The following is a 25,539-nucleotide window of genomic DNA, read 5'->3' as shown; positions in this document are numbered from 1 at the left end:
AGCTAACTATAGGAATGACCTCGGGCGGTTTTTATCCTATCATTTTAATTTGAAATTAAACAAGTGTATCAAAATAACATGTATGCACCAGGGAATGAAGAAAACATGCTGTCTCACAGGCCACCCTAGTACCCCTTAAGCTCCTTGAAATGCCATTCTCAGATATATAATTAAAAGGACATTCCTGCCTCATAAAATTCTCCAAAATAATCTTTATTGGCTGTGGCTATTTTGCCTTTGTTGTTTTTTCCTTTTTTGCTTAACAGTGAGTTTTGCACATTCTGAATCTGTGCCCTAGTTATGCAACGAATCTGACTGCTCACCTTTCCATGCCCATTCTGGTGAAGTAGAAGCCCACTCAGTTCTTCGGTAGTTTGAGAATATACACTGGTGTGTTATAACATTTTTGAGAACACAGAGACCTTTCTGCAGCTAGTAAGATTCTTTGAAAATCGTTGGGGACATTTCCATGGCTACGTTGATACATCTTAGGTACTATGCCAGCATCAGGCAGGGGTATTTCCACCGCTGTTCCCTCTCTTTCAGATGCCCTCTGTACTCCCTTTGCTCCCCAAACTATAAACACTGAACATGGTATCTGAGTATGAGGCAGGAATGGTCGAACCACCTGGGAGTCGAAGCCTCCTCCATTCTTTTTTGAAATAGGATCACAAAAACTGTGCTATTCCTGCTTGTTCCATTCAAGGACTGGGTTTCCTAGTTCTGAGATAGTTTTACAGGCCATTTCCCTACATATTCAGCTGTCAACTATTGTTACTTTTTTACAATCCAGAAGAATATGCTAATTGTACTGACACATAATGCAATATGCTTAAGAACATGCCACTCAAAAGTGTGGCTCTCAGGAGAATTCTACCTTCAAGAAACTTCATCTATAAGAAAATATCCCCTTTGAGATAAAGGCAATTCTTTTGTAATAACATTAGGGAAAGCTAAAATGTGACTTACAGCACACTGCAACACACTATAGTGTGATTTAACTGTAGTATAAAAATATATAGATTTAGGCTGAATTTAAATAGAGAGTTGAGAGGGAGAGAGAAAGAGAAAGAGAAAGAGAGACAGAGAGAGAGAGAGAGAGAAATGAAAATACCAGATGACTTCCAACTATAAAAAATTCTCTAAGAAATGACAGAATAGTTAATGCATAGACTTCAAAGAAAATTACTGTTTCATACTATTGGGTATTAAACCTGTAATTTCTATAGAAATCTCTAATTTTTCCACATATTAAGTCAAAGAACTAAAAATGTCTTCTCTGGATATTTTTATAATAATATTTTCTGTTATAAAAAAGGCATTGCCAGACACTACCATCTGCCGTGTAGACTGACAGTGTACAAATCTGATGTCTTTCTGTGACTTCCTATCTTATATAATTGGAGGTTTCAGCCCAGAATGATGTTTCATTTCCACCTAAGGACAACCAAGTTTAAGTTTGCCTGGAATATTTCAATCATTTCCCTGCTATGTGCTGATAAGACCAGGACTCTGTATAGTTTAAAGCTATAAATATGTCTATTGAGAGGGTGTTAAAAATTCTCCTCTGAACTTCTGGCCATCATCCAGAATTCCATAATACCTTCTCAAATGAGACGGAAAACATAATGCATTACAATTGATGAATGTTTCATTGGTAGTACTTTATTTTGGAGATTTGAAATAGAATGTCTTGGTTATGTCAGTATGGGGAAGGATTTTTTTTTTTGAAAGAAAGAGGTCTCTGTGAACTGTTTATGTAAAGATTAGAATATTTCTCTACCAAGCTTTAAAAAGAGCTCAAGGACACTAAAATTATTCTATTGACTCACATGTGTATGTGTGTGTGCATGCATGTGTGTGTTTATAGGAGTAAATGTAATCATCTCTGTGCCAGTCAATAAGACAAAATTACCGAATAACTTCTATAGGTATTTATTAAAAAATAACACTATTTTCAATAAAAGAGAAATCCTTGTAGTTAAAACCTGTTAATTGGAGATAATGCCTGTGTAACTGAACATTGTCAAAGGGTAATGACCTCCTGCTGCTAAGCCCTGGAAAAGTTGACTGAAAGCCAACACCATTTGTTTTCAAAGCAGGAGACATGGGTCCTTTGACATGATTCCATTAAAATGGCTTTATTTTTGTTGCACTACGCAATAGAAATTTTATCATTATAGGCCATATTATCAATGTGCTTTCATTTTCCTGCCTCCAAATATCTTTGCAGGTTGTGTTTTTACTGCTGTTAAATGTACCAGTTAGCACCTTTGCCGCTGCTGAGTGGCTGTTCTCATAGCAATACAGTTAGTTCAGTTAATTCTGGGGGTTGCCAAAAAGGATTGAAAGGAGTTAGTATTCATTATAGTATGCCACTCAATATAATAAATGATCAACGTTCTATAGTACATTGTAGCTGAGAAAATAGGCTGGGTAATTAAAATAAAACCATGGGAAGCATCCTCCATTCCCTGTCCACAATCCTTTACACACTCCATTTGGCCAATGTCTGGAATTTTGTTTGGCTGAATTATAAAATTTTACTTAGAAAATGTTCTTCTGGGTTGCTTGAGATTTCTGTCAGTAGGAATGAAAAAAAAATGTAAGAACTGGTTTCCTTATGGGATCACATGTACATGATAGAGTATTACCCTGGGTGAGAAAAGAGGAGATCTTAGAGTTTTAAGTAATACTGGAGAACATCCATAAATGTGAGGATTGGAGGTGCTTCAATCCAAGTCCATCTCTGTTTTCATGCACTTCAGAGGCATCCTTGATGTTGGTCACTAAGCCACTTGCATCACGATTGTGTGGGATGGACAATTACAGTGATTCTCTTTCTGTCACAGGGAGATCTTTCAGTTATATTTCTAAAATATCCATGTTGGTATCCTGGCCTCATCCCCAGTGATTTTTTTCCTGGTGGTTTTGATTAAGCTGTTGTAGGACACTGGCATTAACACAGATAAGTTTTATATATTTAAAAAAATTTTTTTGAGAGAGAGAGGAGAGAGAGAGAGAGTGAGAGGGCACAAGTGGGGGAGGGGCAAAAGGAGAGGGCGAGAGAGAACCTTAAGCAGCTTCAATGCCCAGAGTGAGCCAATGCAGGGAATCAGTCTCAGGCCCATGAGATTATCAAGAGTGGAATGCATAACTTACTGAACCACCCAGGTGCCCCAATATAGACAATTTTTAAGTTCTACAGGTGAACCTAATATGCAGAATTCTTCAACAACTGGTTCTCTGACTTGAGTGATCTCAGGGTCATGCACAGGGCTTGTTGAAACACTATATGCTACCCCTCACTCCCACTCCCATGGACGCCAAAGAGCTTCTAATCCAGTGAGTTTGGGGAGGTTGCCCAAGAACTTGCATTTTTAACAAAGTCCCAGGTGATGCTAATGCTGCACTTGAATGTATGGTGAGTTATTTAAATGATGTCACTTTAGTGATTTCTTTATTCCTGATGGCTGTGAAAAAGGTAAATGGAAACTTAAATATGATAAGGACAGACTAAGAGTGAAGTTAGGTTGGGTTTTTCCACTAAATGCCACTTTGTTGTAGTTGTCACACTGGTTTCTGATTCCTTTCAGGTTTTCTATTCCTTTAGTTTACCTGGAATTTTTATTCCTAACACATAAAAATTTTAAAGCAATAATTATATAACGAATACCTATTGAACATTTAGTACCCACCAGGACTCAATTTCAGTGTTGTATACATATTATCTCTTTTAATCTTCACCATTAAGCAAATGTTTTTATTATCATAATCCATAATTACTTTCTTATAGGCATGTAGATGATAGGTGGTAGGGTTGGAATTGGAACACAAGCAAACTGACTGCAGAACTTGAACTCTCAGTAATTTCTCCGTACTACGTCTGCATACTTAATGATTTACAAAATATATTCGGCCAACTTTGCGGTGTAAGTGTTTTACTGATTATTACTGAATTATTGCTGATGACAAAATAAAATAGCTCCCATTTATTGGATACCCACCTTGGACCACACACTGTGTTAAGAACTATTAAAAACCAGTTTGAATGATGATATAATTAAATGGTGAAATTAGGATGTAAACTTAGGCCTGTTGATAGATTTTGGAGTGCATGCCCCCAGAAGGAGCTCTTCAGGTTCCTAATCACATTCTTGTTTCTGGTCCAAAGTTCTGAGGAAATTTAGCTACCTTCCCAACAAAATCCCCATAAAATTCCGGTGAAAATTTGTATTTTGCCTAAGCATGTCTGATATGGTTCCTTTTACAATGAAAAAAGCCTTGACTGAAGTTGTGGTCCCCCTGACTTGTGAATATGAGGTCCTGATACTTGGAGAAGTGAAATGTTGAAATGACTTAATTAAGATCACTCAACGTGTGAATAGAACCAGGAACCAAGAACAGAACCAAATATAGGTATGACACTTAGGTTTGTTTTCTTTCTGTACGGCAATCTACTTCTCAGTTCTGGCTTTGCACCTTTTCTCACATCACCTGCAAAAGGATGTGTGAGAAGATCACTGTATAGATCATAAATACTGAAAAATTGTTTCCACACAGCATTTCTGAGAGCTGGCCCAATTAGTCTTACGAGCAGATAGAGGGAAGTGTTGCTGCTAGTGTGTTTCAAGAGAGCCATGTTACAGCCCTCTGAGAGCCATTGTCCGGACCTCACAAGGTTGTGGTTGGAAATAAATGAGGTAACAGATGCAAAGTGCCTGGTACATGAGAGACACATGACTCAATAAATGGTAGCTATTACTGGTATTCTCCTGATGGCAGCAGGAGCAGGGGAAGTGAGTAGGTGGGGAGAGCATGTCTCTCTACTAATGACTCAGAGGACTCCCGGGTTTCCAACATACCATTTGAGTCCTAGGAAACATTTGGTTTGTATGTAAAGGAAAATAAACACTTCAAAACCCAGTATCAGTCGTTTTGTACACTCTTTTGTTAATGGGATTTGTCAAGCCATATCAGTGAGTTCAGTTCAATTTGACTTCTACATTCTAGGTGCATATTGAGGCCCAGGTGACATGCAAGTTCATTGTCGAATGAGACCTGTTTCCAGTAACTTAGTGCCAAGATACATTGTTAGAAATATCTGGAGCTGGGGCGGAGCCATACACAAACTGCTCAGACACAGAGGAGATATTTATTTTTCTACCTATCATTGTATCTATATTTACCCTTTCTCTCTCCTTCTCTAAGTTAACTTCCTATTTTTTTAAATTGAAAAACACCTATTTTGCCAAGTTGGGGGCACTACTCTATAAGATACTAGGTGATATACGTAAAATTAACATACATCATGATATTACTTGACTGTAACTGCTTGTATCACAATGCTTTGTTAGCATCATTTGCCTGATAGTGATGTTTTCTGAATTTTAAAAGGTAGACCAAATTCTGTTTTCTAACTTAGAGAATTCCTTCATTCAGCAGATACACATGTCCTACTGAAGTCAACAAGTGTATGTAAATCCAGCTGATAAGAGGCAATACTTATAAAACATTTGTTATTGGCTTTTATTGTCTGTCCCCATTAATCTTAGTCATGCTGTTTCTTAGCCCAGTGCTTAGTTTTGATATGTAACCTCTATATAAAAATATAGATGTAGAGACCCGACTTAGGGAAAATGTGAAAAGAGGACAAATGTAAAAAGTGCACCCATAAATCCAACTACTATTAGAGTTTTAGTGTACTCCACTCCAGTTTTTTTTAGAAAACATTTAAGAATGTGCTTATAATAGTCAGATCCATGTAATTTTGCTAAAAGAAATATTTAAGTATTTGTCTTCTTCAACAATCTTTTACTTTTTTATGTGGCTTATTTTTTTAATTTGAGAGAGAGAGAGAGAGCATGAGCAAAGGAGTGGGGGGAAGAAAGAGAGAGAAGGAGGGAGAGAGGGAGAGGGAGAGGGAGAAGGAGAGGGAGAGGGAGAGAGAGAGAAAGAGGGAATCTTAAGCAGGTTCCACAATCAGCTTGGAGCCCATTGTGGGGCTCAACATGGGGCTCAATCCTCTGACCCTAGGATCATGACCTGAGCCAAAATCAAGAATCAGACGTTCAACCGACTTAGCCACCCAGGCACCCCCAACAATTAATATTTTAAAAACAGCCAGACATTTTATCCAGTGGATCTGTGATAATGTCCTAAAACATTCCCCTGCTATTAGATTTTGAGATGCTTCTAATTATCTTTAGTGTAACATTGTGTGTGTCTTTATATTTATTATTATTTATTTTATTTTGGAAGAGAGAGAGAGTGAGAATGAGGAAAGGGCAGAAGGAGAGGAAGAGAGAGAATCTCAGGCAGGCTCCACACTGTCAGTGGAGAGGCCAGTGTGGGACTCAAACTCACAAACTGTGAAATCATGACCTGAGCCTAAATCAAGAGTCGCACGCTTAACCGACTGAGCCACCCAGGCGCCCCAGGTGTCTTCTTATATTTAACTCTTTGCATATTTTGGCTGACTTTCTTAGACTAGATTCTTGGGTATGTGAAAACTGGGAACACCTATGACAAGTTATTTGCCAAATTGCTTTCTAGAAGAATTGTATCAAGTTATGTTTGTCATCAGGAATGAATGGGACAGTGAATTCACTATACTTTTACAACATTTAGGGGGTTTATTTACTTATTTGTTTTTGTAGCTTTGCATATCAAATGGTATCTGTTTTAATTTTTTTTTGGCTGTTAGAATGTTTGAATATTTTCAAATCCCCATACTTGATAATTAATTTCCCTAAGTGATAATTATTTTCCTTTCCTTTAAATTATCTGTTTAACTTCTTTCCAGTTTACTTGCTATAGTCTTAGTGACTGTCCTATCAGAAGTTTGAATATTTTGTTTTATACATATAAAAATGTAATCAAGCTATCAATTAAATGCTACATTTACTGAAAAGTCTCCCAGTAAGTTTAGTTTTTCATTTTTTATGTAAACATTTCAAATGTAACATTTGTTGGTACTTTCCTATTTATTCTTTGTAAATTCAAAGCAAGGAAAATGATTTCTCTGTCAAAGGTGTAAATATTTAATATTATTTTTATTTTCTTTGATTTGATTTAAAAAATATTAAACTTTTTAACACATCTGGAATTTTTTTTAGCATATGGTGTGAGGTGACCTATTTGACTTTTAAATAATTTACTATGCTATGACCCAGCTGCCTGATTTCCCTCACGAGTTGCCAAATGTCCAGTGAAAGAAGAATGCTCTTATATTTTGTGTTCATTGAGCTAGCATCTGTTACTTTTATTAAGTATGCCATAATTTTCTACTAAGAAAACTATGTCCTAAAGATTGCTTTCAAAAAGTTGAATTAATTTTTTTCAGATAAGAGTATAAACTTAATAAGTTATTATTTGGTATTCTTTTTGGTACCCTACTTACTACAAAGCATACCTTAGCAAAATAATATAGGTACTTTTGCTTTTTCAGAAGTACTTTAGTCTGGAAATGTTAATATACCTTTTTAAGCTTCTGTGTGGACTTAGATGTCAAATCTGAATTTCAGTTATATTTCAGGAACTGATTGGCTAAATGATTTGCACAAAGTTTTCAAACTTCTCAGCCTGTTTTCTCTGTAGAAAATGGGGATAGTAACTCTTAACTTATGGCCTAATGGTAAGATTAAAAGAGAGAAACATGTAAAAAGCCTGGGAGATTGCTTGATGAAACATTTATCATTTTCTTTCCATTTTTATATGGTAAAAGCTAATGGCCATCTGAATTGGTGGAAGAGAAAAATACTCCTTGTAAAACTCACATGGCTAATATTTGACTTAGAAATACATTTCGTTTAACTTTTGATTATAGTTATTTTTGGTCTTTAGGGAATTTTAACAACATAATAAAATTTTACCACGAAAACCTAATTCTTGGGTCTTTTCATTTTTCCTGTGTTCAAGCATATTCTATGAAAAGATGACTCATTTCAAAACTTCCCTGCAGCAGAAATAATGGTTAAGTGTTTGGACTTCAAAGGGTTTGTCCTACTCAGATGTGGATGGGATGCTGAGTAAAAGTAAATAGAAGGGAAAAAGACCAATAAGAATAGTAATTAAATAGAGCATGTAGCTCAAATATTATATTTGCTCTAAAGCATCTACCTTGGATTTCCATTTAGTTATTTATATGATGATTCCAGAAATATGTGAAAGACTTCTATAATAATTTATCTTGGATTTCCATTTGGTTATTGATAGGATATGATTTCAGAAGGATGAGAAAGACTTCTGTAATAATTTTACATCCATAACAGCTAACACATTTAATATACCTGTATTATAACACATCTCTCTATTATTATTCCTTCATGAATTGGTAGTCTACCAAACTTTGCATTGCTCCTGATGATTACTGTTAGGATTCTCCATGAATGTTTTACAAAAAAATCTAATGTCAGAAATTCTGTATTCTTGTATTTAAAGATTATACTATTGTAACATCAGATTGTAGGTGCTGTTGCCTAAAACTTTATCTGACTACAGGATCTTGGGCAAGGGTTTGACAGAGTGGGGATGAAAAGAGCATAGGTATGAAGTGTTTGAAAAATAATTATGCAAATAAGTTGATTTAGCTCAATCCTTCATAAAGCAGAGTGTAAGGTAAGAATAGGATACTATTATTTTAATTGGAAGGTGGAAACCCACCAAAAATAAGAAGGAAAAACACAAGTGGGGCAAGGGGTGTCTGGGAGGCTCAGCCAGGTAAATATCTGACTTTTGATATCAGCTCAGGTTGTGATCTCATAGTTGTGAGTTTGAGCCCCACATCAGGCTCCACACTGAGCATGGAGCCTGCTTGAGAGTCTCTCTGTCCCTCTCTCTCTGCCCCTCCCTCACTTCTGCTCTCTCTTTCTCTCTCTCTCTAAACAAACAAACAAACAAACATGTAAAAGAAAACATAATAGGGTGGGGAAAGCTGCAAAGCAGTTCAGTGCGTTGTTTTACAACACCGGTCACCATTGCCTGAGTCACTAGGAGATACCGAAGGTTGCTTAACAGGTATGTTCATGCAGTACGTAGAACTTCTCGGGAAATGTGGTAAGAATAAATCAAACCTAGGAGAGGGGAAGGAGAAATTTGTCTCTGCAGCTCCCTTACCTCAAATCACCTAAGTGGTCAAATTCCATGGAGAGTTTTTACCTTTACACTACTGACTTGTCTTATCTGACCCCTCAGTGCTGCTCGGGAAGAGAGATCCTTTGTACTAAAGAATGTTATTTTATCCAAGTCCAACAATGGATGAGTGATATGAATGCGGCCTGACTAAGAAAGAAAAAGGTGGTCAGGAGAATCTGAGAAGTCACAAGGTTTGTTTCCTCAAATATAAGAGATAGAGGAAAGAGTGAGTTTAGGAGTGTTGAAAGCTAAACAATTGTCAGGTGATAAAAGTGATGCTCATATGCAATATTTTTGTTAGATGCAGAACAAACATACTCCAAATTACAGTGGTTTAAATCACTAAGAATTTAATTTTCTCCTCCTATCTCAGTGGAGTACGAGTTGAGGGGATCTAGGGTTATTTCACCTGGTGTCTCTGCCATCCCTAGAATCTTCAGGATCTCAACTCCCCCCCACCACCCCCCCCCTGCCACACACACACACACACACACTGGAAATTCTGTGTCTGGCTGCAAGGTAAGGGAAGAGAATGAGAGCATGGAGGGATGTATGGAGGATTTGTGCCTTATTTGTGAAACATCACGTGGCCCCACCTAACGGCAAGGAAGATTTAGAAATATACTCCACTGATGTGCCCAGGAGGGAACAAAAAGGATTTTTGTCAACACTTAGCAGTCTTTGTCACATCTTAACCATGGTATGTAAGGTTTTTACTGTAGGTGAACATTCTTTACTGAATACATTTGACCTCTAATTTATTCAAATAATGTAGTCATGACCAATTTTATTTCTTCTTTTTTTTTTTTTTTCTTTTTTTTCCAACGTTTTTTTTTTTTATTTTTTTTTTATTTTTGGAACAGAGAGAGACAGAGCATGAATGGGGGAGGCGCAGAGAGAGAGGGAGACACAGAATTGGAAACAGGCTCCAGGCTCTGAGCCATCAGCCCAGAGCCTGATGCGGGGCTCGAACTCACGGACCGCGAGATCGTGACCTGGCTGAAGTCGGACGCTTAACCGACTGCGCCACCCAGGCGCCCCAGTCATGACCAATTTTAATTGGATTCTACTCTTAAGCCATCCACATCAAATTTTGCATATTTTTAAAAGTAAATGATCCTGCAACATCACATCTTATTTCTGATTTTTCTCAGGAAAGAGTAATTAACCTGAGTATTAGACTCTAGATACCACAGCAAATCAGCTTTGGCTAGGGTGTTCAAATGACAGTCTTCTCATATAATTACTGAGTCAGCCTTCCAGACTCATGGAATCTGGGCTTTCCAAACAAGACTACAACATTTCCTTGCATGGACTCATAACCCTTGCAAGGCAATATAGTAAATTTTATATAAGCTGTACCTTAGCCTAAGACTTTTCAGTCAGTGCACTCTTTGATTATTTCATTCCTAACTTTTGTCTTAATGAAAAGGCAACTTAATGACTTTCACTGAGGGAGTTATCTTTCTTATCCCTCTATCATTCCTCTTCAAGGGCAGCTGGGAAAAAGTGCTGATCGGATTAATAATGTTCTCCTTAATTCTCTTTCAACAGAATCCTGATACCACAACTGCCCACGAAACAATTGCCAAGTCTGGGATTAAACTATTAATTGAAATAGTCACAGAAGTGTTTTCCCCATAAAAAGTATGTAAATCACAAGTATATTTACTGTGAGAATGCTTTGCAAAGACTTGTCTAACAAGTGGTATTTTTGTAGCCCTGAGTAGGAGTCATTGGTCTGATAGTAACTATATTGTCTTTTGGAATCAGAATGAAGGTCATAAACTCAAAGCGAGTTATTTATTTGTTTGTTTGTTCATAATAAAAATTGGTGTGCCATATTGTATTTGTTTCAGGTGTACAAAATAGTCATTCAATATTTATATACATTGTGACATGGTCACTACAATAAGTCTGATTACCATCTGTCACCATACAAAGTTATTACAATATTATTGACTATATTCTCCATGCTGTACATTACTTCCCTTCATCTTATTTGTTTTATAACAGAAAGATTGTACCTCTTAACCTTCTTTACCTGTTTTGCCCATCCAGCCCACCAATTATAGTTTGTTCTTTGTATCTTTGAGTCTTTTCTGCCCCCCCCCTTTTTTAGATTCCACATCTAAGTGAAGTCATACAGTAATTGTTTTTCTCTGTCTGACTTATTTCTCTAGGTCCATCCATGTTGTCACAAATGGCAGTTTCATATTATATGGCTGAGTAATATAACATTGTATGTATACACATCTTCTTTTTCCATTCATCTATAGATGGACATTTAGAGTATTTCCATATATTGGCCATTGCAAATAATGCTGCAAATAGCATAGGAATGAGCATATGTCTTTTTGAATTAGGTGTTTTGTTTTCTTTGGATAAATACCTAGAAGTGGAATTGCTGAATCATATGGTAGTTCTTTTTTAATTTTTTGAGGAATTCTGATCTGTTTCCCATAGTGACTGCACCAATTTACATTCCCACCAACAGTGCACAAAGGTTTGCTCTTCTCTACATCCTCACTAACACTTGTTATTTCTTGTCTTTTTGATAACAGCCATTCTGATAAGTGTGAGGTGATATCTCATTGTGGTTTTGACTTTCATTTCCTTGATGGTTAGTGACATTGAACATCTTTTATTGTGCTTGCGAAGGTGGGTTATTTATGATGTGAATAAAATGGGGAGAGGAAGCCACAGCTGTCACATCGGAGAGAACCAGCAAGATGCCTTCCTGATGCTCTGTGGCACAATAGTGCTTGGCACTGGTAGCATACATGTTGTCAAAAAAACACTTTATAGTGTTTGTTGATTGTTCAGATGCATCTTATATTAAAGTCTGTCCTACTGCGGGTATATATGTAGTTCAGTGCAAATGCATTGATTTCCAAAAATCTGAGATTTGTCCTGCATATACCTTTTATCAATTGGGAAAATACTTCAAGTAATTGGATCTTAGTTTCTTCATTCTGTAACATTGGAATATAATCATGTACCTCATGACATATTACAAAGAGAATATTACAAGTAAGATAACATATATGGGGGCACCTGGGTGGCTCAGTCGATTAAGCATCTGACTCTTGATTCTGCTCAGGTCATGATCTCACGGTTCATGGGTTCGAGACTTGCATTGGACTCCACTGGGATTCTTTCTTTCCCTCTATCTCTGCCCCTCTCCCATTCATGCATGTGCTCTCTCTGTCTGTATTTCTCCCAAATAAACATTTAAAAAAAAGGTAACATGTATGAAAGTGATGAGCATAGTGTCTAGCAAAGATATTTTGCCTTAAAAATATTAAAGTGGCAGTTGGGGTTTGATCTTGTTCATTTTGGATTAAACTCCTGTTAGTGCTTCTTAAAATCATCCATTTATTCTGTCTGGCCTTCCTGGGGGTTACTTTCAGGGGTATCTTATTTATTATGGGCATTAACATGCAGAAAAAACATCATACTCTGTTTTGTTCTTGATCTGATCTTACAGGTTCAATCCCTACTCCTGGACACATGCTTGTGTTTTTGAAGGTTTTCCTACCTCTAAATGACTTTTTTTCATAATTGTGACTGTATATTATACCCTGATCTCCCTTAAGTCCTGTGTCATTGTAACTGCTAAATTCTAAAATTTCTAGTATAGCTCATTCTGCAAATCCTCTAACTGCCCTTGTCTTTTTTAATTTGGCAAGAGAATTTGAAACAACTGTCTTCAAAATAATGAGAACACATATAATAAAGAAGTTAAAATTAATAAGAGAGAATGTAGCCTAGTCATGAGCTACAGATGAGCAAGATGTCTCATTCTTTTTTTTTAATATGAAATTTATTGTCAAATTGGTTCCCATACAACACCCAGTGCTCATCCCAACAGGTGCCCTCCTCAATAACTGTCACCCACCCACCCCTCCCTCACACCCGCCCATCAACCTTCAGATTATTCTCAGTTTTTAAGACTCTTTAATGGTTTGGCTCCCTCCCTCTCTAACTTTTTTTTTCCTTCCCCTCCCCCCATGGTCTTCTGTTAAGTTTCTCAGGATCCACATAAGAGTGAAAACATATGGTATCTGTCTTTCTCTGTATGACTTATTTCACTTAGCATAACACTCTCCAGTTCCATCCATGTTGCTACAATAGGCCAGATTTCATTCTTTCTCATTGCCACATAGTATTCCATTGTGTATATAAACTATTGGGACCTCATGAAGATAAAAACTTCCGCACTGCAAAGGAAACAATCAACAAAACTAGAAGGCAACCAATGGAATGGGAAAAGATATTTGCAAATGACATATCGGACAAAGGGCTAGTATCCAAAAATCTATAAAGAACTCACCAAACTCCACACCCGAAAAACAAATAATCCAGTGAAGAAGTGGGCAGAAAATATGAATAGACACTTCTCTAAAGAAGACATCCAGATGGCCAACAGGCACATGAAAAGATGCTCAACTTTGCTCCTCATCAGGGAAATAAAAAACAAAGCATTCTTTTTTTTTTTAATGTTAATTTATTTTTGAGAGAGAGAGAGAGAGAAAGAGAGAGAGAAGGGTGGGGGGAGGCAGAGAGAGGGTACAGAAGATCCAGAGTGGGCCCACACTGACAGCACAGCCTGATGTGGGGCTCAAACTCACCAACTCTGAGATCATGACCTGACATTAATTGGTCACTTAACTGACTGGGCCACCCAGGCACTCAAGGTGTCTAATTCTTAATCTGGTGTTAGATGCTGTTGATCAATAAAGACTCTGCTATGGATATTTTTTTGATTGCTCTGTAAGTACTGCTTTTGCTGCTTATTTTTTCTCCTGATGAGGAAAGAAGCAAAAATATTTATATGCTATGGTTTCATGAAGAACTTCAAGATAAAGAAAAGAATGAGTTCTCATTCTTTCCTGTCTGGGTTCTAATTCTTTGTATATTTAGCTGGGGGAACCTGTTGGATTAGCCCCTTCACCTCTGCCTAACTATGAGTAAGTCGTGAAAAGAGAACATTGTCATGGAAAACTCCAGACCTGAGTTCTAAAATAAGTGTTGTGTTTTAGCAAACCCCTACGTCTCCATATTTCTCAGGTTTTTTTGCTTAGTAAGCAAGGTAAGTAATAATTTCCTTACATCACTGGAATATTTTGAGAATGAGGTAAAATGGTAAATGTCAGAATCCTTTTGCAAAAGCAAAATGTCATGTTTAGACAAATGTAAAATGTTGCAAATAAGCCATGCTATCCCACTTGTCTTTTATACAAACTCCAACACATTCAAGTATAAATATCAATATTACTTAATTTCATAAAACTTAACATAAATAAAAATTTTATAGAACGTGCACACATACATTCTTTTTTCTCATTGCAGTCATCAGTGACACTTTTCAAATTATCATCTAGGCACAACTGTAACTTACCAGGTATGTCGTAATTCCTTGCCAATGTGCTTGCTGTGGAAATTTACTTAAAGTAATTTGATGAAAAGCTTTGCTAATTCAATTATCGAATTTCATGCCTTACATTTAAAGTCTATAAACAAAAATTATAGAAAAGTACTTAAGTTATTGCATTATTTTAATACTATGATTGAATAGCATTTGTATTTGAGATTGGTAGGCAGCATATTTAAGTGATGTGCTCATGAAAGTGAAATATTAAAAACAGCTTATGAAAATCTCCCATCTGGCAGTTACAATTGATCAGAAATCTACTCTTCAGCATTATTTTGAAAATAGCATGAGTTTTTAATTAAAACTGTTCATTCGATTTATTAATGTAAGTAAAACCTCCCATCTGATCAGGTTTAACTTGAGAAAGTGGTTTTCTAAAGCCCCTTTTATGGATTGAATGATACAATTTTCAATAAAGAATAGTTATAAAAGATGTCAGACATTTATTTGCTATCAATATTTTTTTGTGTTCTCCTTAACTTCAGAATTGAGCTGTGAACATAATTCTGTTTGCTTACAAATGTTTGATGAAGTCATGATCTTAAATCTCCTCTTATTTTAAATCTAAGCTAACTACAAAGGATCCAAGATAAAACTCTTTTATAAACTGTGTTAACTTTAGGTATACTTTATATCACTTAATTTCAGTAAAGCTGGCATAGGCAAGAAATACTTAAGTATTAAGGTTAAATTTCCTCACTTAAGAACACAATATATAAAGCATTTTTACTTAGAAATTATCAAATGTGTATTTAGTAGCAGTTTGTTACACAATATTTTATTTAATCCTTGCAATAATGCTGTTCTTAAGCATTCTTATTGTCTACATTTTACTTGTAATTAAATTGAAGTTCAGGAATTGTGTGACTTGCCTTAAATTTCAGAAGGATTTCAGACCAGGCAATTGGATTTCAAAGCAAAGGTACTACATCACTCTCTGAACAGGTACCCAGGGACCTGCTTGTCCTGCTCTGGGAGGGTTATGAGGACAGTTCTCTTCTCTTCTCTCCTGAAATCTCAGTACCTGAATTAGACACTGTGTTAATTCCCAGACATAGTTGTTTACCAAAAGTGGGTTATTAAAACTATGAATGGAGAAGTTATGAAAATGGGAATTATTTTTGTGACATGTTAACCATTCCGAGGGAAATGTCTATTTCTCTCACGTTTTACACTGGTTAAACATCATGCCAATGTGTCAGATCACAAAGTTGGTAATTTCTCCATGTGTTTACACAGTATTATTTCTAGTGTGTTAATGTTAATTTCTCCCATTCAAGTAAAAATCTGAAATTCGGAGAAAAGTTATTTATAGCTGGATCCTCTAGATACTAGAGCAGAAATATCAGGGAAAGATATGCATATCTGACTCTCCTTCTTCTCTGGTGGTGTCTTTATTTCCATGGTGCTACCCTGGGAGAAATTTCTGCAACCATTTAGTAACTGGTTGTAGCCTACCCATTCTCCAGAAATAGGAAATCAATGGGCTTAACTATTCATAGTCTGCCTGAATATACATATAGTGAACGTGACCCATCGTGAACTTAGAGTTAAGTTCAAAGCCATGAACTGTATTTATTGCTCTTATTATTGAAGTCTTAGTTTCATTTCATAATGCTTGGAATAAATATGCTCAGAGGATCTTTCAGGTTAGGCCTCACCTTATAAATAAATCTATAGTCATTAGACTCCCTATCTTCTATTGGTATTTTATATAAATATGGGTATGCTGTCCTGATAAAGTTTTCCAATGTGCTTATTTAATACACCACTAATAGTCATGTACCTCAGCATGGGGTTAGGGGAGGGTGAAAACTGGTTCTATCAGCATCTCACCTTGTGTCTTTGTGAACCCATGCACTCTCACTGGGCTGTTTTTCAGTCTATACCTGTAATTTGTATCTCTGTTTGTAACTCTGACTTATGTCTTTATTGTTTTACCAACAACATTGCTGGAAATTAGCTTATTTCTAGGAGCTTATTGAAGGGTTGTATTGCTATTGCTGTTTCCCACCTTTTCAAAAAATAAGTTCTATGGGCTCTGAAATATCTGCCCTTGGAAATAAATTCCAGAGTTTTTAGTGTTTAGGTATTTATTTACCAGTACTCTGAGTTGTAACAAAAAATAATTTATCATAACTTATAAACATGCATACAAGATGAAATGAATTTTAAATGTGTAATCAAGCCAAGGGAAAGGGAAAATAAGAATAAAAAAGTAAAATCCAGCCAGGAGCGAGGTTGGTACATAAAAATATTTGCCCTCAAGTTCTATACACTTGCTAGAAGTAGATCACAAATTTGACTCTAAGCTTTCTAGAAACCAATCAGAAAAGGGAAATGTGATTATTATCTCTAAGGTAAAAGGAAATGAGTTACTTTGAAGAAACGTATTAGCTATTCATGAAACCAAGATCATGAAACAAAATTTTATGTATATTGTAAGAAAGAAAAATTGAAAACATATTTATCATAGTGTGAGGGGTTTCACAGGTCTGTTTTGTGTAATGTCCCTAAATATCAGGTGATGCTATCTTGCTGAGGTGTGATTGCAATAGAAATCATTTTTTTATGGGAGAGAAGTAACTATACTATGTGATTCAGTAATGCTACCCTTTGGTGGTCCTGTTGGTACAAGGAGAGATTTCAGAATATCTATAGGAGTATGGAGCAACATAAAGAATATAAAGGGCTCGAAAGCTTCAACTTAAGCCACTTTATAATACAATTACACTTCAGCTTATTCCTTTGATCCTTCTTGGAAATTGATGGCATTGTTGCCTCCTAGTACAAGATTTCTCATTCCTCACCAGCTTCAGTGGGAAGTCCTGCAGCCTAGAGAAGAAGACCCAGGTAGGGGAATGCAGGACCATTTCTTACTCATTTCCATAGCCCCAAGGCCTTTTTGTGCATTCCCTGGCCCCTAATGGGCATCTAGTACTTGTTGCCTTATATGGAAGCTTTTCCTCTTCCAAGCTCTAAAATTAACTTACTGTTTTATTATGGACAAATACCTTTGCCTTTGTAAAGAGGGGTAATGATACTAACCTCAATGGAATGTTTCCAGAACAAGATAAATTAATGCATAGGGACATACTGGCTAATAAAAAGTGTTTAATAAATATTTGCTGAACCAAGGAATGAACTCTAAAATACTATATAATGTAAAAGATGAAAAGTTAATGATTTATCTCAAATAATATAAGAATATATTTTTTCCCATGAGACTCAGTATCAGTATATTTTATTTGAAATGGAGATAAAAGATAATTTGAAGAGTTTTTTTTCCTATTACATTAGTCGTCTTTCAAACAAATTGATAGCCATTGATCTAGATTCTAGAATCAATGGATTGCATATTCTTGATAATACTCCCTAAATACTTCTTTTATTCTGTATTGATATTTTGACTGGTATGAAGTATTAAGTTTAAGATTTTATTACCCAGCCTAGCAGATTCTGAATAAGTTTTGTCAATTAATGACAATTAGTTGATTGATTGACAAACCCTTGGTTTCTAAATATAAATTTTATAGCCTAATCTTGCTATCATGTTTCATGTTGGTTAGTAAATCATTTATTCTCTATATGTGACCCTTCAATAAAATAATACATTTACCAATGGTTAAGCAACAAAGACCAGTAGGAAAAACATGGTTGGGAATTGGCTCATGTTGTATCTATTTATTGGGCATTGATGGTGAAAATTGTCTTGGTAAAGCTTGTGAAAAGGCCTGTAATAAATAAACCTGTGTAATCTTTAAAAAAAAAAAAAACATTTCCTCTATTCAACATGCTACCATTTTCTTCAATTATTGCCTTGGAAATCCAATCTCTAATATTTGTTCTTGAATTCTTTTGTACCATATAACTTAATGTTGAGGTATAGATTTCCAAACTGTCCACAGTTTGGTTTACAATAACATTTTACTTCAAGGGCCTGTTATTGGCAGGCCTTTCTGGAGCATGAAGAGGCATAATCACATATGTTCTGAAAACTACCCTTCTTTTCTCCACTGTTTTATCTACTTGGACAGAAAATCCCTGTAGAATTGAAGCAAAAAAGAATATTGCCATTTTGGAAATAATTTTAGTATCATATTTCTATCTTTTAGGATACATGTATATGTATATGTTTAATAATATCACATTGTACATTTGGGTGAACTTTCATTCAGGCAAAATGCGAAGTTTTTTTCTGGTGTTGTCCTTCTCCTTGGCCTACCTTTCCTGCAGGATTTGGGAATTTTGATTTTATCTTGAGCAATATATACATTTTCTTCTAGTTCTATTCTTTTCTTATTTTCACCATTTACATTTTTTAATTTTATTATCTAAAATTATACAATGCATTTAGGGGAACCTAGGTGGCTCAGTCAGTTAAGTGTCCAACTCTTGATTTCACCGTAGGTCATGATCTCATGGTTTGTGAGTTTGAGCCCTGTGTCAGGCCCTGTGCTGTGTCAGTGCAGAGCTTGCTTGGAATTCTCTCTCTCCCTCTCTGTCTGCCCCTATCCCACTTGTGCTTTTTCTCTCTCTCAAAACAAAAAAAAATAAAAAAACTTAAAAAATAAAATTATGTAATGCATTTAAATATGATTTCCAATCTATTATTTTCCAATCTGTGATTTACGTTAACAGATTTCAAGTCAACTTATTATAATATAGAAATTATTCAGTCTTTTTTGAGCCATTTTTAGGTTTTTTGACTTTATGATTTCAAGTTTCAAAATTTTACTTGTTTATAGCCTTGCCTTGTTTAAAAGTGATGGGTTAGATATTGAATCCATTGGTTATTGTGGTGGTTATTAATTTGTCAGATATTGCCAGCTTTTTACCTTTCAGGAACATAAAGGTATCTCACCCCCAGTCCCCACTGTGGTTGTGACAAGGGGGACATGGAACTATTTCTGCCCAGCAAATTCTAAGCACAAGTAATGTGTGTCCCTTTTGGACCAAAATACTTCCTTATCAGTATAGGATCTTCTGGAGTTACTGTATTCGCTGGTATAATGGCTGACAACATTTAAGATATTTTCTGTCCTGTATGACCCTGGATCCTTGAGTCAGTTCAATACTCAGAGCCCTCTGCTGGCCTGCAATTGACATATATCATGAGCAAAAACAATCTTCTTATTTTAAGCCACTGAGATTTGGGGATTGTTTGAAACTACAGCATGACCTAATCTGGATTCTTGAGCATAGAAGGAAACTCAGTTTTTCCCCCAGTGAGAATGATATTAGCTGTGGGTCTTTCATATATGACTTTTAAGCCATATAAGTTGAGGTATATTCCATGTATCCCTGCTTTGTTGAGAGTTTTTTATTAAGAATGGATGCTGTATTTTGTCAAATGCTTTTTCTGCGTCTATTGACAAGATCATACAGTTTCTATCCTTTCTTTTGTTAATGTGGTATATCACATTGATTGATTTGAGAATTTTGAACCAGGCCTGCATTCCAGGAACAAATCCTACTTGATCATGGTGAAAATTCTTTTAATGTACTATTGAATTTGATTTGCTAATATCTTGTTGAGAATTTTTGCATCCGTGTTGATCAGGGATATTGGCCTGTAATTCTTCTCTTTAGTGGGTCTTTGGTTTTGGAACCAAGGTGGTGCCTTGTAGAATGAGTTTGGAAGTTTTCCTTCTATTTCTATAATTTGGAAAAGTTTTAGAAGAATAGGTATTAACTCTTCTTTAAATGTCTGGTAGAATTCCCCTGGGAAACCATCTGGCCCAGGATTCTTGTTTGTTGCAAAATTTTTGATTATTGATTCAATTTCTTTTCTGGTTATGGGTCTGTCCAAGTTTTCTTTTTTTTATGTTTCAGTTTTGGTAGTTTGTCAGTTTCTGGGAAGTTGTCCATTTTTTTCCATACTTCCCAGTTTGTTGGCATATAATTTTTTGTACTATTTTGTTATGATTAATTTGTATTTCTGTGATGTTGGTTGTGATCTCTCCTCTTTCATTTGTGATTGTATCTATTTGGGTCCTTTCTCTTTTTGAGAAGTCTGGTTAGGGGTTTATCAATTTTGTTAATTCATTCAAAGAACCAGCTCCTCTAAGTTTTGTTGACCTGTTTTATTGTTTTGTTTTTGTTGTTGTTCTTGTTGTTGTTTTTTGTTTCTATATCATTTATTTTTGCTCCAATATTTATTTTTTTCCACTATTCTGCTGGCTTTAGGTTTTATTTGCTGTTTCTTTTCTAGCTCCTTTAGGGGTAAATTTAGGTTGTGTGCTTGGGGTCTTTCTTGCTTCTTGAGATAGGCCTGAACTGCAGTATACTTCCCTCTTAGGACTGCTGCATCCCAAAGATTTTGGACTGTCATATTTTCCTTTTCATTTGTTTCCATGTATTTTTTATTTCTCTTTAATTTTCTGGTTAACCCATTCATTCTTTAGTAGGATGCTCTTTAACCTCCATGTATTTGAGGACTTTCCAAAATTTTTCTTGTGGTTGTCTTCAAGTTTCATAGTGTTGTGATATGAAAATATGCATGGTATGATCTTGATCTTTTTGTACTTGTTGAAGGCTGATTTGTGACCCAATATGTGATCTATTCTGGAGAATGTTTCATGTACACTTGAAAAGAATTGAATGATGCAGGTAGTGCTTGGTTTGGGCATTTTCTATATGGTACCAATAAAATTTGGGATAGACAAACACTGCCAACTTTCCCAGAACCATACAGATCCTATTTACAATCTCTGTACACCATTTCCCCATTTCTCTGTGCTTTTGTATCTGGTAGCATGTACAAGATCTTCTCTTCAGAGGTCTGCCCTCTAATTATTGAAGCCACTTACTCTTAGGAGTAGACAAACCAGTGATTGACTGGCTCTTGAAATCTCAGCTTTCTTACCTGCAGAGAGGACAACTTTGAGATCAACTTCCACTCACAATTCTCTGGCACGATCAGTGTGAAGCTACTCTCTGCAAGACCTTCCCTGAGATCGCACCTTTGCCTAACTGCTTCTCCTTTCAATGCCCTGCTTTCTTGACTCCCTTATAATGTTCTCCTGGGAATTATTCCTTAATGAATCGTTTTTGCCTCATGTTAGAACCTGTTTCTGTGAAACCTTATTTAAGAGTTAGAATAGAATATACATTATGTGGCTTCATGAAAATGTTTAAGGAAATATATTTGGCTAGATTTTAACTTATCATGCTATGTAAAAAGCATCAAACTTTAGAATGTTGTGTTTTAGTTTCAAACCATTTAAACCAGAATGTTCACCATGTTTAATATGCTGTTCCTTTACCTAATCAAAACGACACTGCTGCTTCATTTTTGTTAGCAAGGCATGATTTTTATATCATTATTACATCATTTCTCCACTTTGGGTGCAGACTTGAAATCATTCTGTCTGTTCATACAGACATCTTCAGAGCCCAGAGAACATTATAAGATAAACTTAGGGTCAGGACAAAGCTATGATCGTGTAAGAGAGCCGAGGTTACTGGTCACACATGGTGAAATTTATCGACATCCTGTCCTTATTATAGTGCTCTCATGAAGTGTTGGAACTGGCCATCAGTGATGATGACACACAAAAGTAAAGGGCAAAACCCCACCTCTTTCTTCTGGTGATGCTTATTGGCCTGAACTGTTAATGTTGTTAGCAAGATCTATACTTTTTGGCCAATATATTTTGCGTGCTATCCACTTTGGGATACAGTTCTGACTTTGACTTTCTTCTTGTTCAACTTGATAAGTTAAGTGAAATTATGGGGCGTCAGGGTGGCTCAGTCAGTTAAGCCTTCGATTTCGGCTCAGGTCATGATCTCACAGTTCATGAGTTAGAGTCCCGTGTCAGGCTGTGCTAACAGCTCAGAGCCTGGATCCTGCTTCGGATTCTGTGTCTCCCTCTCTCTGCTTCTCCCCCACTCATGCTCTCTCTCTCTCAGAAAAAAAAAAATTAAAAAAATTAATAAGTGAAATTATATTGATATTTAATTACATGTTTGTTTAGGAAATGCAATGCTTTGGCAATTTATAAATGTAGAATTTGTTTTATTTATTTGTTATATACTTTTAGGTCACACGAGGAGTAAGTTATCCAAACTAAACTACTGAAATGGTGAGGATCTCTTACTTCATCTTCTTCTAAGTTAATAGGATTCATGTAGACAGATGAACTAAAAACAGCACCATCGGTATCCTTTGTTCGGATGTGCATCAGCCTCTGAAGGAATAATGGATTTCCTCTTTTGGGAAATGTCTCTTGTCATGAAGTCGAGATCTTTGAGATTTATTTTGTTGGTCAAGGAAGGAAGAAGCAGTGGAGAATTGATGTACATTCTGGTTAATAAAGTAGAATGCCTTTAAATTCAATTGCTCCTTACCTTTTTATCAGTTGTTCTATTGTTTCCTCTTTACATTAGTTAATAAGATAATTTTTTTTACATGTGGTGATGAGAACCAAAAGTTAAAAGCAAATCTTTAGGTGCCATAGATTCTACAATAATGCAAGTGAAACCCATTTATACCTCTATACATTCTCTGTGCCTCTGAGATAGAGTCATAGCTAGAAAATAATATGTAAATGATAATACTCTTATCATTTACTTACTGTTACTCTTATCACAGTAAACATTTAGAAAATAATATGCCACTATATATTAAATTTTAACATATACATATATCTTCTGACTTAGCCTATTCACTTTTAGGAATTGATTGAACACAAATAAAGGTGATAATACATAGAACACATATACAACAGGGTTTATTTTATCCTTGTTTATAGTTGTAGAAACCTGGAATTAATCTGAATATCTAAACATAGGTGAATGGTTATATAAGTTAAGATGCGATTATAATAAAGAATATTTTACAGCTCTTAATAGAAATGAATTAAAGTAATACTCCTGACAGGATATGTAAATGTAAAAATGGCTCATGGTATACAAAAGAGCAGTTGTAGAAAAACGCGTATTGTATGAACCAGTTTCTATTAAAAGAAAGAGAACTGTCTATATTGGTATGAACATAGAGTCATACCTCAAAGAATGCACACTAAAATTTTAACATTTAACTCAGGGGCAGCATAGCTTGGGAAAGAGTGTGAGCTAATAACATTTTAATGCCTCTGTATTATTTAGTATGATACAGCAAGTACACATTTCTTTTATAATTTTGGAAATGATAAAGCATATAAAGTTTTTTTTGACAAAAAATGAGGCATACAGATAAATAAATAAATAAATATATCTGCCTCTATTATTTAGTAGGTTGTTTTATTATAATTCAAATTATTTTCTTCTGGTCTAAGCATTTCTCCTTTTTCTAGGGGTTTCTACTTTTGGCTTTTGATGCCAGATTTCTTTTGGGTATATATGTACAAAGACCCATTTCAGACTTTATTTATATGCAGCACCCACAAATATAATGTGTGATGAAGGAAGGTGGAATTAGCTATGCAAAGATAGCCAAGTAGTACATTCCTACTTCGCCATGTGACTAGACAGAGGTTGCTCCTCCCCGCTATGAATCCACCTCCAAATAAAGGAAGAATGCAAATGTCCAAGTGATTATTTCATAGGTATCACTAATGATCATCAACACCTCTGAGTCCCTGCTTTTTTCTGGACATTCTAGAAGACTACAATTTCCTAAGCTTTTAAAGGAAGACATGGGATATGACTTACTCTGGGCAATGACATGTGAACCAAATACTATGCATTATTTCCAAGGGAACAAGTAATAAACTTTCTGTTGTTTATTACCACAGCATAAACTATTGTACCTGGCTGATACCAGTCACTGTGCAAGCATCAGTTGTTTGTGTAATACTTTGATCTTATGTACTAGTCAGAAATTTTGCCAGCAGGAGACACAATATTTTTAAATTCTCTGTGAGATGCAAGAAAGTTTCACTTCTATAGAATTTAAACTTTTACCCAATTGACTTGGCCATAAGATTGATCTAGGTTCGTATCTTACTTGGTAATACTGTACCAAACTACTCCACTTCTCTGGGCTACAGTTTCTATCAGTAAATTGAAAGTATGCGTACTTGTATCACGTGGTTCTGTGAATTAAATGAAATAGTGTGTAACACATTGCTTTATACATAGTCTGTGTTCAAGACTGTTAGCCACCTACTTGCTAGAACCTTGTGAAAATATTCTAAGTGGACTGAGGAAGTAGAGAGAAAGCATTAAGATAAAAGGAAGGAAGTTGTTATTGATGCTAGGAACTTCCAGTCCCCCAAATTTGGTTAGCTATGCACTTTGAGATCCTGGAGTAATGTTGGTAGAGAGTTTGTAAATCCTTTGGATTCTTAGGTGTTTGAATGTATGACATCTATTCCATGATGGGAGAAATCCTAAGGATTTCTCTGACCTAACTCTAACCTATACATATTGACTGAGCCCTACTTAATTTTCTATTTTGTTTTCAACCTATTTAAATATATTATAATCCTCTTCTAGTTTGAGCCCCTTTCTCACCATCACCTAAAACTCACAGGTGTTAGTTTACAAGGTAAGCAAAGTATCATTGCCCTGTCTTCAAACTCTCTACTTCTATTCTGAGACATCAACTACCAAGGGGGTTCTGAAAAAATAGGGGAATTGTCACATGCACTCATGCAAGCATGAAATTCCCACACAAGAAATTTTGTAGGTAGAAACACATGCCAGAAAAACACTATTGGTTATACTTGCTAAAAATTAGAGTGGTTTATATACATCATTCATTCACATACCAGGCAAGGGAACAATAGGAATAGAAGAACTGACACATTAATAAATTGAGCTGCTTATTTAAATAAATCCATGGAAGCCGTTGAGAGTTGGAATAAATGTGCTCAGTAATTTAATTTTTAGTTACATATTTAAGAAAGGTAGTTTACTATGACTCATTTAGACAGGTTGGAGCAATTCAAACTTACAAAGTTGTGATATGATGGTTGATAAATAGTCTACTTTGAATGATTACTCCAGGACAATGAAAG

The sequence above is a fragment of the Puma concolor genome, chromosome A1, assembly GCF_028749965.1.
Source record: "Puma concolor isolate L17-30 chromosome A1, mPumCon1.1.hap2, whole genome shotgun sequence".
NCBI lineage: Eukaryota > Metazoa > Chordata > Mammalia > Carnivora > Felidae > Puma > Puma concolor.
Note: the sequence above shows the minus strand (reverse complement) of the source record.